General features: G+C 43.6%; 1 protein-coding gene across 1 annotated transcript in view; it reads left to right on the top strand.

Moving 5' to 3' along the window:
* LOC124556703 (catenin delta-2) overlaps window positions 1–15,361 on the top strand; it is a 506,669-nt gene that overhangs the window by 196,695 nt on the left and 294,613 nt on the right. The window contains exon 2 of the mRNA XM_047130679.1: window positions 9,719–9,777. The gene's annotated coding sequence lies outside the window, so the exon portion shown is untranslated. The remainder of the gene's footprint in view (window positions 1–9,718; window positions 9,778–15,361) is intronic.

Genomic DNA, 15,361 nt, shown 5'->3' with positions numbered 1-15,361 from the left:
TGGTATTCCTTTTATCTAAAATGGTTCAAATGGCTCTGAATACTATGGGACTTAACATCTGAGGTCATCAGTCCCCTAGAACTTATAACTACTTAAACCTAACTAACCTATGGACATTACACACATCCATGCCCGAGGCAGGACTCGAACCTGCGACCTTAGCGGTCGCGCGGTTCCAGACTGGGGCGCCTAGAACCGCTCGGCCACATCGGCCGGCTCCCTTTTATCGATATGTATGGAAAGGCACGGTAATACCCGAATAATAAGTACTCCATCAGCAACAGCGCCGCACTGGCCCGCGCTGACTGCTCTCGGAATGCAGCAGCGCTGTTCCGTCGCTACTGGAGTACTGGCTATTCGTCGTGTTCTGCTGTCCCTGTTAATACTTATCGGTAAAACGAATACTGTACTAGACTAACCTGGGACCGCTGTATCCAATAGGTACTTAAAAATCCGCTTTAAAAATCATTTTGTTTGTAATGGGAAACAAGTCGACGCTCTTCGTCGATTCTGGGTATCGTATTCAAGGCGTGACAAGAAGTATGTGCATGTACTGACACCAGGAACACATAACACAAATGAAATCACAAATATCTGCCAAAACACAAGAGAAAATACTCCGGTCAACACTTGGGCGGGACGTCCACCATATTCCAGAAGCCTCCGTATAGTGCAGGGTGGAGTTTACACCGTTCCAACATTACCGATTTTCTTTGCTATTCCATTGGCGCATTGAGGGAGGAGAAGTGACCGTCTATATATTTTTCTATGTACCCTGATCTCTATTGTCTTATTCTCATGATCTCTGTGCTAGATATATGATGGAGGCAGCGTAATGATCGCACAGCATTTTTTGAATAAAACTTATGTAAATTTATCCAACAGGTTTTCGTGAGAACTACATCGTGTTTCTTCCAAGGGTTCCTATCCATGTTCACCGATCATTTCTGTTACACTTTCATATGGTCTAGGAGAGCGTCTCTGAATTCGTTCGATGTCTTTTGTCATGCCTCCTACATAGTGGCTCCGAACACTAGAACAATACTCTAAAATTGGTGGCACCAGGATCCCGTATGCGATTTCCTTTACAGATGCATTGTATTTTCCCAAAACGCTTCCAATAAATCCAGGTCTTCCATTCTCCTTCTTTAATACTGAATGTACGTAATCGTCCCACTTTGTACCGTTTTTTAGCATTACCCTTAAATACACTGCATGACAAGAAGACTGAAGCTCCCAGAAGACATGATCAGATATCACTGTCGCACGGTTCCAGACTGTAGCGCCTAGAACCTCTCGGCCACCCTGGCCGGCTAGTGTTGTGCACGTTTAGTGTTGTTTGTGTTCACTGTTGTTTCTGTTTAGCATTGTTCGAGTTAGTGTTGTTAACAGGCCTGCTAGGCTATGTAAATAGGATGAACAGAGTGAAATGTTGCATCACCACGGTGAAGGACACGGGGGTGTCGCGTACTCGAATGAGACAGCGTTATCAGCACCTTGCAGGGTTTTAGTGGTGGCGTCATTGTGGGTCTCCATTTGGCCTGCTGTCAAATCATGCAACATCGAGATCTGTAGGACATTCGGTTGCGATAGTAGCCTGATGGTGGGCTGCATGGGAACGTGAGGGCAGTCATACTCGTCGTCAAGGTTCTAGTCGACCACATCTGACTACACTAAGGGAGGATCCATGTATTCTACACCAAGTACTCGCAACTCCTGCAAATCTGCTCCTGCCATCCGAGTACAAGTATTGAACTCTCTACAACAATCTGTGTCATTCCGCATCATTGATCGGCGACTAGCACCAGCTGGACTACGAAATTGTCTTCTCGTCCAATGCGTAGGTTACCGTTACTGTCATAACAAAAACTGTCGCTTATGGAGTATTGCCGTGACCACGAAGCCTGAACTACTGACCAATAGCGTCGCATTGCGTTCAGCTATGAATTGTGGCTCTGCTCTACCCCAGATGTCCATCGTCTGCAAGTATGGTAGCGAACAGGGCAGAGGTCCCATTCTTCCAGTGTTTTAGAGAACCGGAACGTTGTTGTTCCTGGCGTTATGGAGTGGAGAGCGATCGGGCTATGAATTCAGGCCAAGGCTAGTAGTGATTGAGAGAATTCTGACGGTACAAAAGTACATCATGGACATCCTGGTTTCTCATGCATTACCTCTCATGCGATAGTATCTGTTCCTAACAAAGAAGACGTCAGTTCTGTCTCAGTACCATTGTCTTGGATATGAATGACCAGTTACAACAGTTGTGAACCAGCTTGCCTCAGGGGGGACTTAAATGGCAGTATTCCCCAACCGAATCAGTGCGTGCATCCAGGCCAGAGGAGACGGAACGTCATACTGATGACTGATCTTTGTACATTTTACTCGATTTAGCTATCACTGAAATAACATGTCAGACTCTCTCAATCCGTGAAGTTTTATTTCATTTTCTCCTCGTCTTTAGGGTACTTCACTACCTGACTTCTCTTTGTCAGGCAGTGTACGTATACCGATGGGAGTGGTGGCGGCATCAGGCCACCATCTAGAACAATCCCGACCTCGAAGAGAATCGGGATAACGCAAAGAGGAACAAGAAAAGCACTTGACATGTTAAAGATGGTCACCATTAATCTACCGTGTTCTTTCTTTTTATTGCAGGCATTTCTTACATTCACCCACATTTAAAGAGAAATGCTATTCATTCAATCGTGTGTAAATTTTGTCAAAACCTTTCTACAATTTCTTACGATTATACAAGGCAATACTTTCCTCTACATAGCAGAACTGTGAGCTAAAAACGTTTTACTGCTGCTAGTCTTGTCTGATGAATCGTTTATGTACATTGGCAATGTTACTCTGTCCAATTGTGCTTCGTTGGGGCACATCCAGAAATTTCGTTTCAGTGGAACACTCGGCGTCCAGTTCTACTAGTTCTATCGGTCTAGGTCTTAACAACTGGCTAATTTTGAGCTTGAGTTACCCGCGTTTGCTCAGGCACTTGCTCGCGAGCAGAACAGTTGCGCGCGCATTAAAACGGTCACGACAACACATGTGACGCTCCAACTGTGAAATCGGACAGGATCAGTTTTAACAGTGGGGCCACCTGATAGCAGCACTAGCGAGACAGCACTGTGCCACACCTACAGTGTTTTCGTATTTCAATCTGCAGTGCTAGGAATCTTATCGTTTACACAAAAATATAGGTTCCCAAAATGTTTAGTTCAAATGGCTCTGAGCACTATGATATTTAACTTCTAAGGTCATCAGTCCCCTAGAACTTAGAACTACTTAAACCTAACTAACCTAAGGACATCACACACATCCATGCCAGAGGCAGGATTCGAACCTGCGACCGCAGCGGCCGCGCGGTTCCAGACTGTAGCGCCTAAAACTGCTCGGCCACCCCGGCCGGCAAAATGTTTAGTGTACCATAAGACACCGAATACTTTCAGGAAGTTGACTTTACAAACGCATTACATGTCTTACCACATCAGAGAATACGGAAACTGAAAATGTGAATGACCCGAAAATATGCAAGAAGGTTTAAAACTTAAAAGGCTCCTTTAAAGCGGAGGAAGAATAGGGAGAAAAATCAAGTGAGTCTGCCGTTTGGTCGAGCTACAAAACGGCACCACCTTTAGTAAAGTCTTTGCGTCCTTTCACAAATGGTAATTTTTGGAAATTTGTGGTAAGTTCCTATGGGGCCTAACTGCTGAGGTCATCGGTCCCTAGGCTTACACACTACTTGATCTAACTTAAACTAACTTACGCTAAGGACAACACACACATCCATGCCCGAGGAGACTCAAACATCCGACGGAGGGAGCCGAACGAACAGCTGCAAGATGGTGATTTAGTAACAGAATCCTTGGTAGTCGCAGCTGAACATTTATGTCCAAGCCAGGTAGAAGGTTCACATGGTGCTGTTATCAAACATGACAATCACGTGTCACGCATAGGTTATGACACACGACGTTCAGAGCAATTTCTGAATATTTTGTTGCATATTCTGTGTGTGTAAAATATTATGGGACTTAACTGCTAAGGTCATCAGTCCCTTTGCATATTCTCTAGCGCTCTTTGAACGTGTAGGCATCACGGGCACATAGGTGGATGTGAAATTCTTACTTGTGTTAAAGAAAGTGTAAAAAATGTATGTTTGTCAAGGAATTTATTAGCTTATGTATCAACAGACGCAGAGTCAGTCACATAGGGGGAAAAAAGTCCAGATTCGTAGCGTAGCTGGATGGGAAAATAAATGTCTTCGAGTACTTAATTCGCGCTGATTTACAGCTGGAATATCTGTAGTGCGAGAGGCAACATAAAGTCATTCTACATTTCTCCAGGCATTTGGGTCAGATTCGATTTCCTTATTTACAAAAATCTTCATCCTCTTCCCTGTGGCCGGCCGGAGTGGCCGTGCGGTTCTGGGCGCTACAGTCTGGAGCCGAGCGGCCGCTACGGTCGCAGGTTCGAATCCTGCCTCGGGCATGGGTGTGTGTGATGTCCTTAGGTTAGTTAGGTTTAATTAGTTCTAAGTTCTAGGCGACTGATGACCTCAGAAGTTAAGTCGCATAGTGCTCAGAGCCATTTGAACCAATCTTCCCTGTGACGATGGAGGAGGTAGAGTGCTTGCTGTTCGCAAACTTGTGGCCACGGTCTACTCCCGAAACACTTTTACTGTGAAGCCTTGCACTAGTCTTATGGTCCTCGGGCAAGTCACATATTGGCGAAGATCCTCCTTATAATCGTTTCTTGGTTAGCAGTCGACCGGGTGGTGCGATGTGGAACGCCTTTCGGAAATCTAGGAAGGGAGAATGTATCTATTCACCTTTATCTAGTGTTAGCAAGATGTTGTGGATGAATAAAGAAGCTGTGTTTCACACGGATGGCCTTTTCCTGAATCAGTGCAGCTTCTTTGTGAGGAACTTGGTTTCCTTCAGGACCGTCACAGTAGCTGAGCTTTTAATATGCCCCAGGATCCTGCATCATACAGACAACAGCGATAACGGTCTGTAATTCTGAGCTTCCGATAGTTTACCCTTTCTGTAAACAGGAGTAGCCTGCACTATTTTCCAGTCACACTGGACTATTCGCTGCGCAAGAGATTCTCGATAAATATGAAGTGGGAACCGAACCGATTCCTATTCGTATTGAATACAAAATCTGCCGGCCGGGGTGGCCGAGTGGTTCTAGGCGCTGTAGTCTGGAACCGCGCGAGCGCTACGGTCGCAGGTTCGAATCCTGCCTCGGGCATGGATGTGTGTGATGTCCTTAGGTTTGTTAGGTTTAAGTAGTTCTAAGTTCTAGGGGACTGATGACCTCAGAAGTTAAGTCCCATAGTGCTCAGAGCCATTTGAACCATTTGAACCAATACAAAATCTGACTGGAATTCCGTCAGGCTTACCTGCAGTCAAAAAACGCGATATCGGTCTCAGCTCAGCTAACTATTGCCTTTGGACCTTATGAACGAATAGAGCAAGTTGAGTTCATAAGAATGATGGTTCTCACAGAGTAACCGCGAGAGGTGGCTCAGTTGTAAAACACTCGCATTTGGGGGAGGGGAGAGGGGGGGGGGCGGTTCCGATACCTCTGCGACCATCCAGACTTAGTTCTTCTGTGGTTTCCCTCAGTCACTTAGGCAAAGGCTCGGATAGTGCCCTTGAAAATGACACGGCTGATTTCCTTCCCTAGTAGGAGATTGTGGCCCTTCTTTAATGTCCTCGTCATCGACGTGACATTAAACTCTAATGTCCCATCCTTACGTTTTCCTACAGCGGAGTTGTTCAGTCTCTAGACAAGTCATCATAAGCGAGCATAAAATATTTTTGTTTTCCATTTACGTGGTATCCTTCGTTCCTCCTCCTACCTACGATAAACTGTAGCTACAAGGGCGATAGTTATACATATTCGACGTGGAATCCAACTGACTCCCTGTCCAGTACAGTAACCTTCCCTCTACCCTGAGATTAGAGCTGATTTTCAGTTCAGCTGTCGCTCTTGATGCTGTGCCGACTAGCAGACAGGGTAAACGCTTTTCGTAGGGCGATTAGATAGAGACCTGTGGTGAGTTCGAGCCACGCCTCATTTCTTAGCTCTGGCTCGGGGCAGCGGGCAGCCCGTTTGTTGATATTGACGTTCTCCGTTGCCGCGCGACAAGAGGCCTCGAGTGCAGAGGAGAGGGCGTTCCCCGCTGTCCACACACTCAGCTCTACACTCGCTCCATAAACACTGTGCTGGCTCTCGGTTGCTCCAGCCAGCTTGCTTGTGTAGAACAGCTCTTGCTAAGCAATGCTGAAATTTTTACAAAGCACAAAGTAGCCGTATTTCCGCACTGACCTTTTCCTCCGATATATATACTACATAACGCGATCACCATAGATATTTCATAAATGGTTCAAGACGTCGAAAATAGACTTTTTACTCGTCATATTCCACAAGACGGCGAGTACTTTTTTATCTTTATATTTTTTAGGTAGCGATATATTGAAATAACTGTGTTTTCTGTTTTTAGTGGATCACTGTAAATATTTCATTTGGTATTTCAGGAGAGAAATACAGTGATATAATGCATGTTATGAATTCAGAAATTTTATTATTATCATTGTTATTTAAAGTAGCTACGATGTGCTAAACATGAAGTCTAACTCTGCTGGGTCATCGCAGTTTCACCTACATTGGTGGCCAAACATCGGTTAATACACTAAAACTGTGCTACTCTGGCACATTTCTGCCACAAATTTAGCACATATCCCGAATAATTTTAACAAATGTTTCACTGCTAACTTTATCAAGGATTATAGCACGGTGCTCCTCCTTGCAACGGCCATTGAATGCTGTTGGAAAAGTATTTCATTCCGTTAAAGAAACACAGATCTGTCCCGTATCACAGCAGATTTAAAAAAGAGATTATTAACCATCCCGGACCACTTATTTGGGTCCTACCATTGTCGAAAAACTTGTACCGATATCATAAACCGTTTATGAAGGACATGAGATTTTCATGTTATGTGGGATACACTCGCTTGCTGTTTAAGTTCATTAATATTCAGTCCCTAATAATTCGCGTGATGTTGCTACAGTCCTTTGAGGGTCGCTTAATAACGAGGATGTTAGCTTGAACCTTTACAAAAGGAACATAAACTACTGTCATCGATATTGTACTGTTCAATGAGCTCCTCGTGTTTATCCTCAATGAAACACCACGGAATCCTATGCCTTCCACCTACATTGCACCGTTATTGCTCCTCTAATTCCCGACGTTATCTTTCAGCCGATTAACTCCGCGGTATCTCCACAATAATAGTTTGTGTGTGTGTGTGTGTGTGTGAGAGAGAGAGAGAGAGAGAGAGAGAGAGAGAGAGAGAGAGAGTCCACGGCTGATACGGGAAAATGTCTTCCTTCACGATACCTCCCCTACATTTATACAGCCATTCTGTTAAGAACTTTATCCTTACCACCTACCTCCATAATACAGCTAAAACTTGTACTAACGTTAGCATCAGTCTCATTCATCACAATCTGTATGATTTCCTCATCCACATCCACCGGACTTTCTTTTGCATAAAGAGATCTTCTTGTGGGGCTGATGCAACTGTGCAAGCCTATTTTGTGAAATGAAGAAATCATACAATAGTTGCTGTATCAACATGCTTTTTTCCGGCTTCTGAGCACTGACAGTTATATCATCTGGTGCAAACTGTAATAATGGAAATATTGCAACAAGTTCCGAATTGTTCGATGCCTTCTCCAGGTCTTTATTTCTCCATAGACATGCATCTCATTTTACTTACTTATACACTAAAATATCTTGATTAATATTCGAGTGCAAACTAGCTTGAAAACTCTACTTCCTAACTTAAAATTCCGAATAGGTTAAAACCAATAACAGAATGAAGTCAACCACCATTATTCACATACAAAAATTTCTTATTTGACATCTCCCTACTTATGCCACTCCCTGCATGTTCGACAGCGCCATGCTCTTTGCCTTTCCTTTTATATGTACCTCTCCTTCTACACCTGCCAATTTATCATGCGCACTGGTACTCGAATTTACAGAGCACATCCATAAATTCTATACAACTCGGAAACTTGAGTAGCAGGACTGCTGTCGCGCCTCTGCCAACAAATACCTACTCCTCTACACTTCCACACACTCCATGTCCTGTTCCAATTTAACTTTCACTAACGCCTGCTTCCTGGTTCACGCAGAAATACACCCTTAGTGCTAGGTATAGCCTCTTATTTTCCTATTCCCTCCATAAATCCAAGCTCCATTACGCAGCCCCTCACCTCTGATTTCATCACGTTGAACTCATATTGCAAACACATCCAATTCGCTTCACAAACCTTTCTCAAGTCCTGCAGCAAATTCCTGATCCCTGCATAATCTCTTTTCCCACGCAACCATCCAACCATCCACGTTACCATGAATAGCTAATAATTATTCATCAGTACTGAAACTGATCGGCTGTCGGACCCCCTCCGTCTAAGCAGGCGCTGCTCATGCATGGTTGTTTACATTTTTGGGCGGGTTTAATGACATCTCTGAACAGTCAAAGGGACTGTGTCTGTGATATAATATCCACAGTCAACGTCTATCTTCAGGAGTTCTGGGAACGGAGGAGATGCAAAACTTTTTCTGATGTGTGTATTATTGCGTAATTTCGCATGGGTTTGCACCCTTAAGATGTTACTTATTTCCCTTCAAACGTCCAAGCCCATTGCAAGTAATTTTTCACGCTGTCTCTTGTTCAGCTGCAGAACTTATGGCTCTCTGTCTAACAGTGATAAGCAACGTATCTGAGTTGTGATACTCGGCGAACAGTGCGGAAATTTCAGTGGAGGCTGTACCTGCGTGCTTCTTCACAAGATATATCACCCGATTTTTCGGATCCGCCCCTGTCTTCCTTAGTCTGTGATGCAAATTTGAAGTTCCATCGTGTTGATCACGGGCTGTATTGTCGCTCGTCATGTTCCTGTAACTTTGCGTATTGCGGAACTTCCTTCCCTATAATGGTATAGAGTATCCCTACTATCTTCTTTTCTTGTATTTCTCACTTTTTGTACGAAATTCCTACTCATTCATCACAGTCCCGCAAACTTTCAGAAACTCTAAATTTACAAGAGGTGTTTGATGCTATGGGTGGCGAAAAACAAAATGTTCCTGATTTATGGCAATTTCTTAGCTGTAATACAAAAAAACAGGAAATGTTATGAACTGTTTCTGTTGGCAAAATACATAGTTGCTGAAGCGCACAATTTTTTTTTTTTTTTTTGTCAGCACCGTCCGAAAATATAATTCCGTGGTTTAAAAGTCCACCAGACAGCATCAGGCTAACTTTGGAAAGGAAACAAAATGGAATCACCTCTTCTTCTCTCTAGTGAAGAAGTTGGACTGAAATCTTACTGGATTTAAGGGGAAAATTTGGGAAGAGAATTGTCTTTCTTGACAGAGTACCTAGAAACATCCTACGATAAAATTACCAGAATCTTTTTATTGCTGTTTTTACCCTAAGGTGGTTAATGATAGGGAGAACAGATGTATGACGCAGAGAGGTGTTGGAACAGCAATGATTGCTTTCAGCTATTTATGCCTGGTGCGGTGAGTAGTTAACGCTTTTCTGAAAATTTCTAATGAAAGATGTTACTATCAATATTTTTTACAGTCTACTGCAAACTTCCACATGGTTTCATAATCTTTATTTTCTTTTTACAGTGGGCTTCCTTTTGACTTCGCTGTTGCCTACCACTGTCGGACACATAAGGACAACTGAGGTAAGGATCACATTTCCTGCCAGAGACAACATCTAGAAAGTAATTTATACCATTGCATTTCGTATATTCTGTAAAGCAATTTGAGAAAATATTTTAAAGGTTTAGTTAGTAATAGCATCGTGGGCTTCCACAGAAATTTATTGAGGGGGGATTGGGGGGAGGGCAGAAACTTTATAAAATTGTCATTTGTATACCACTGAGCCAGTGAGTTTTATAGCACCTCATAAGCTGTGATACAGGCTAAGAGAGAGGCAACGAAATTCTCTGGCTACATCTGACGTATCATTATTGGCAATTTTTTCTCTAAAAGAATGGTCCCCAGTCGCGGAAAAAAACATTCCGTAAACACCTTAGCTTTGGTCAATGTGCTGTAGTTTATGTTGGGAGACAGATTCTCCTGGTGGTTTCAAACATGAGACTCAGTAACGCAGCACTGCAACGAAAAACTACATAGCCTGCCTTTGGAACAATGTAATATCTGAAAATGTTTAAACGATGACGGCGTCAGTAATTTCGAAGGCACCACGCAAGGAAATTTTCCTCTACCCTTACCATTTTTGGTGGAAGAGTAAAAAGAATGCTGTTCATGGAACTTGGGAAACGTTCATATAGTATAGTAAGCAGAAGATACAGCACATACTGACTCACTCTTTGCTAGGAAATTCTAATGCATCTTGCAGCTATCATACTGTTATACGAAACTTTATTCGGAGGAAGCGAATTTCAAAAGTCATGCAATCATGTTGATTTTTTTTGTTTGACTGTAGTGTAATATAAATAATCTACTCTGCATCTAGATCAGTACACCGCAAACCGCCTGACGATGTGTGGCAGAGGGTACCTCTGGTATCACTAACTGATCCCCCCCCCCCCCCTTTCCTGTTCCGTTCGCGAATGGCGCGTGGGAAGGATGATTGTCGTTAAAACTCTGTATTACACATAATTTCTGCAATTTTCTCGTTTTGTCATTTCATGAGACATGGGAGGGAGAAGTTATACTTTGTCCGACTCTCCCCGAAAGATACTCGCTCGAAATTTCGGCAGTCAACCTCCCTGTGATGTACAACGCCTCTTTTGTGGCACCTGCCATTGGAGTTTGTTGAGCATTTTTGTCTCGCTCTCGCGCTGATTAAACGCCACTCCTCATTGGATCATCTCTACCTCTTCTATCGGTCCTACAGGATAACAGTCCCTGCACCGCTCATCAATCTTCTGTAGGCTCTTCTGCGGATCGTTACTGTCGTCTGGAATTGCTACCTTCTTATAGACAACGGCATCGTCTACGAAAAGCCTTAAAGAGGTTCCGACGCATTCTACTAGGTCATTTACGTAGCCCACATTCCAAAACGCAACGACTCTACACACTTCGTTTGGGTTCTCCCAATATTACCTTTACTACTGTCGCCGGCCGGAGTGGGTAAGCGGTTCTAGGCACTACAGTCCGGAACCACGCGACCGCTACGGTCGCAGGTTCGAATCCTGCCTCGGGCATGGATGTGTGTGATGTCCTTAGGTTTGTTAGGTTTAAGTAGTTCTAAGTTCTAGGGGACTGATGACCTCAGAAGTTAAGTCCCATAGTGCTCAGAGCCATTTGAACCATTTTACTACTGTCAATTTTGTTCCGTCAAGAGCGACGTGCTGAGTTCTGTCTGCACAGAAATTTTGAATGCAGTCACCAATCTGACCCGATATTTTTTCTCACTAAACGGCAATGTGGTAGAGTGTCTAATGCCTTCCTGAAGTCGACGAACATGGCCTCAATCTGGGCGCCCATATCTGCAGCACTATGAATCTCATCGGGGAACAGAGACAGTTGAGTTTCGCAAGATCTCTCTTTGCGGAAACCATGTTGTTTTTTATAGAGAAGATTTTTGTTCTCTAAAAACGTCATAATAAATGTGGATAAAAGGTGTTTCATAATTCTACCACATACAATGATGTGCATCTGTCCTACGACCCTACTAGCTAATAGGGCAGTCGACGACTAGCACATGGCTTTTGGGAGAACAGAACAGATTAACACTCAACTGCAATAAAACGCAATTTAAGCAGTTTCTGGTGTGTAATTCTTGTAAAATCAATATGGTATTGGTCCAAGGTGATCAAACAATCAGCGAAGTCAAACTTTTTAAGCTCTTAGGACTGAAGGTAGATGAAGTATCACGTTCAAGATCCTGTGCTTAAGTGAATGCTGCTGTCTTCACTATCATAATAACAATAAACATAGTCTCTGCCACTGAGACAAGTAGGATTCTTTACTTTGCTTATTTTCACTCTGTTACCTCGTACTGTGTCATATTCTGCGGAAACTCCGTGCGTTCACCACGAATATTCTTAGCCCAGACAAAGGCCGTCAATAAACTGAATACTTGTGAAAAACAGCCGAGGTGGAAAGCTTCAAAATGTCCTTTAACAAATATACCGCTGTGATGCCCACCTGAAGAAAATGATATAGCAGTTCATTGTAATGTACACCAACCAAAAAGGGGAAACGGTCTGGATGTTCTGAACTTGGACAGGGTAGGTCGGAATATCGAAGGATGGAACTTGCTTAAATCTGCTGCCAGTAGAATACCAAGGGCACTGTAGTACGAGTTTTACAGTAGGGAGCATAGGGATGCTGATGAAGCATGGTCTAATACACCTGTTAACCCAACAGGTCAAGAGCAACAAGATTTGGAGCTTATGCGTACAAGAACAACTACTGCAGCAGGACAGTCTCGATGATCAGTTCAACAACGGAACAGTAAGGAGAAAAGCTCTTCGGGCTTCCTGAACTCGAAAGGAGATGACGATGATGAGTCGGAATCGGATGATGATGAGTAGATCAAGGAATGATTTAATGTGTTCATTTACAGGATTGTTTAAATGGCATTAACCATGTACCAATAATGTGTTTATTTGGAGTACACAACTGTAAAAAAAGTAAGTTAGTCGTAGGAACCTAAGTAGTAATTCTAAGGCCCGAGAGCCGCCTAGCCACGCAATATCATTTGGTAGTAGTTTAATACAGGGACGGACTTCAATCTCCTAGCATAATTGTATAGTCAGTACTCCTGAGCAATTTTAAGGTTGCTGATCACTGTTTTAACGGTTTAAGGATGGAGGGTCAAGTGGTTGTGGCTTTGTGTTCTCTTTTTTCTCTTACTTTTGCTTTGCCCTTCTTGGTCTCTTTCTTTTCAACATTTTTTTCTTTTCATATAGCTGTAGAACTTAGTTGTAGACACCAATATTACATACGCAGTTTCAAACTGAAATATATAGAATATAAGACCTGCCTTAGAATCACAACACCGAGGAGTCAGATGTACAGCGATAAATACATAAATAAATAGTTTGCTGTCGCTAATTTTGTTCCGGCGTATCGACAAGCACCGGCACGAAGACGAAGATAGCAAAGAAAGCGGTGAGACGACGTCAGCCAATAACCCGCTGACAAGGACCGCACCACGACAGGGACGCCCCCTAACCGAAGAGAATATAAGCGCCGCTGTTGCCAGCCTCGAGCGGACAGTATTACCACAGTACCAGACCGGGACTCGCAGACCAGCACAGTACTAGGAGAGCACTACGAGAGCAGTGACGTGTGATCCATATCCATTGCTTACATGGACATTGTCTATAGCAGAGAACGTTTCTTATTTGCATGTCGCCCATCGCTTGCGACACCGTTGTAAATTCAAAGTTAAGTATTGTCAATCTTCTTATTTGTTATAAAAACCATTAGTGTGATTTGCTTGAATTGTTGTATAGCATTCCGAAAATGCAGCATCCTTTAGCCACCCTATACGAGACGAGTGGGCAGGACCCCACACATTTACTCATCTATTCACTCAGCTGCAGTTATTTTTCTACATCGCCTGCTTAATGTCTTTTACTTTTCCACCTATCACGATTAATGTCCCATCAGTTTCGAAAAGGATAAAGACAGCTGTTTGGCTGACACATGACATTACTCTAATTGGGATTGGAGTTAAACAGCCGGTTACGCTGTGATATTTAACTAAATGTCAGGAGGTTTGGGATAGGTAGCACCCACACGGATGCCTCGCATTTAACGACGAGAAAAAAGAATGACAAAAGTCGGATTGTAAATATGAGGAAGCGAACGCAGTCACTCCCAATTTCTGTTTCGAGTATTGCTACGTTCCTCTACGGATGCACGCCCTCCTACACTCAAAATTCTGTCTCTTGAGCTATTTGTGTGCAGTTGTTACTGAAACGTGAAAAAATTTTGTTTAATATCTTGAGAAATGCCTACCTTCTCAAAACTTTATTGAAAATCAAAAGCCAGCTGCTGTGGCTGAGCGGTTCTTGGCGCTTCAGTCCGGAACCGTGCTGCTGCCACGGTCGCAGGTTCGAATCCTGCCTCGGGCATGGATGCGTGTGATGTCATGCCCTTAGGTTAGTTAGGTTTAAGTAGTTCTAAGTCTAGGGGACTGTTGACCTCGGATGTTAAGCCCCATAGTGCTTGGAGCCATTTGAAACTTTTTTTTTAATCAAAATTTGCCACAGCAGGATAACAGTATCAGCTTAACTGACACTGAGGTGTTGTAATGTTAGCCTTCATTTTTTTGAATGGGAAACTCAGTTTTATTCACATGCTACTCAAAATGCTCAGTACTCTCCACAGATTCTTTTTAAGACTATTTTCAAGAATTACGGAACTTACTGTCAGTTCGGAATTGCCTGTGCAGTCTTTTCTTGCTTCATTCGTCTATTAGAAATGACATTCCTTTGTTCATCAAACTTACTTCGTCGACCTGTTTTACGCATCTTTGTGGTTTAAAAAAATACAGTATCGTTCTTTTACACTGACCAGTCACATTAATATGACCACATGTCAAAAGCCTGAATAATCACCTCTCGCAGCGCAAAGCATGTGCAGGAAGAGAGTCGGTAAGGTTCTGGAAGGTACTATAGGGATGTGAAGCCATGCTTGACTCCAGGGCCACGGACAACTGCGCTACGTTTCTCGTTGGGGATCCATGGCATGAGCAGCTCGATCGAGGTGGTCCCACAGTTTCTCGATTGGGTCTAAATCCAGGGAGATTGGTTCAAAAAATGTTCAAATGTGTGTGAAATCTCATGGGACTTAACTGCTAAGGTCACCAGTTCCTAAGCTTACACACTATTTAACCTAAATTATCCTAAGGACAAACACACACACCCATGCCCGAGGGAGGACTCGAACCTCCGCCGGGACCAGCCGCACAGTCCATGACTGCAGCGCCTGAGACCGCTCGGCTAATCCCGAGCGGCCAGGGAGTTTGGTGGCCAGTGCAGTACGGTAAACTCATCCTGGAGCTCTTCGAAACAGCACGTAAGCTGCGAGCTGTTTTTCTGGTAGATACCATCGAGCCGAGAAAAAAAACATACTGCTTGTAGGGGTGGATATGGTCCTCTAGGACATATGCATACTTGTGTCGATTCATTGCGCCTGACAGAATGACGAGATCACCGAGGAAATGCCATACTGTTCCATCCTCCGGCATGAACCATACCGGTGATCGTTGCAGGGTGTTTGCTGTCTGTCATATGGAGCATAAAACGCGAGTCATCTGAAAATGCCACCTGTCGCCAG

This window comes from Schistocerca americana, chromosome X (genome assembly GCF_021461395.2).
Source record: "Schistocerca americana isolate TAMUIC-IGC-003095 chromosome X, iqSchAmer2.1, whole genome shotgun sequence".
NCBI lineage: Eukaryota > Metazoa > Arthropoda > Insecta > Orthoptera > Acrididae > Schistocerca > Schistocerca americana.
The sequence above is the reverse complement of the archived record's forward strand: the minus strand, read 5'-3'. Positions and strand labels throughout refer to the sequence as shown.